The 1,031-nt window shown below is 32.8% G+C and overlaps 1 protein-coding gene across 3 annotated transcripts in view; it reads right to left on the bottom strand.

The window, feature by feature from the left end:
- Window positions 1-1,031, bottom strand: part of Cep57 (centrosomal protein 57) — a 38,604-nt gene that overhangs the window by 5,545 nt on the left and 32,028 nt on the right. The window lies entirely within an intron of this gene.

Here is a 1,031-nt window from a genome sequence, read left to right on the forward strand (position 1 = left end):
TAACATTTTCTACATACTCCTATCACTGCATTTATCACAATATATTCTCCATGTCTACATATTTATTTTACCTACTCAAGTGTTTCAGGTACTAGACTTTTACTGCACTTTTCTATACTTTTAAGACATGGTCTCTGCTACTTACAGCACTGGTTGGCCCGAAACCAGCTATTATTATATAGCTTGGGCTGGCTTCAAACTCAATGCCTTTGTAATACATAACACAAATTAATCCATAGAAAATTAAAACTGTAATTTTTATATTATATACTCAATCTTTTCTGCCTCAACGTCCTAGGTGCTTAGATTACAGGCGTGCAACGTACTCAAGCTTTTTTCTTTGAATAGTAGGAAGCACTAACACATTTTTCACAACGTAAAGAATGAAACCTGATAGCCTTCTCAAACTTTTTTGTTTTCAACAGTAACAATCTCAGTATACTATTTCTGTTTATAGTTGGCCAGGTTTGTACAGCTCCATTAAGCATCATCGACTACTTGTTTAAAATACAGCTGTGTGGCATGTACGCTCAACTTAATATGGTTAGGACTTGAAAATTTTCACTTGTAAGTCTTGCAATTTGATTCTGACCAGCCATTTCTGGAAAAGAATTATATAGCAGATTCAAGTAGGCAGTTAGGTCCCAAGAATGTAATAGTGGCTGAAGACAAAAATAACTGCTACTTTGCCAGTAACTAAGAATACACAGGTATCATACTAACTGCCTGTATATACATTTTCGATATGTAATAAACAGGGTTTGCAAATTTTCGTTCTTATTTTTGTGATTAATTTTATGTCTGTTCAATCTAGTAGTACTAAAAATTATAAAAATTACAGTATTAATTTTCTAGTGATTAATTTTGTTATTACAAAGGCATAGATATCTATGACAACATGTAATTTAAGAACTGGCTCTTCATAATAGACTGAGACATGCAACTAAGCAATTGTGTGATTTTGAGCACTGTAACCAATATTTTATAAACACACAATTTCAAAGGGAGTTCAGGCTGAAAAGCATTGTCTT

This window comes from Nannospalax galili, unplaced genomic scaffold (genome assembly GCF_000622305.1).
Source record: "Nannospalax galili isolate Female #2095 unplaced genomic scaffold, S.galili_v1.0 scaffold1185, whole genome shotgun sequence".
In the NCBI taxonomy this organism is placed as follows: Eukaryota; Metazoa; Chordata; class Mammalia; order Rodentia; family Spalacidae; genus Nannospalax; species Nannospalax galili.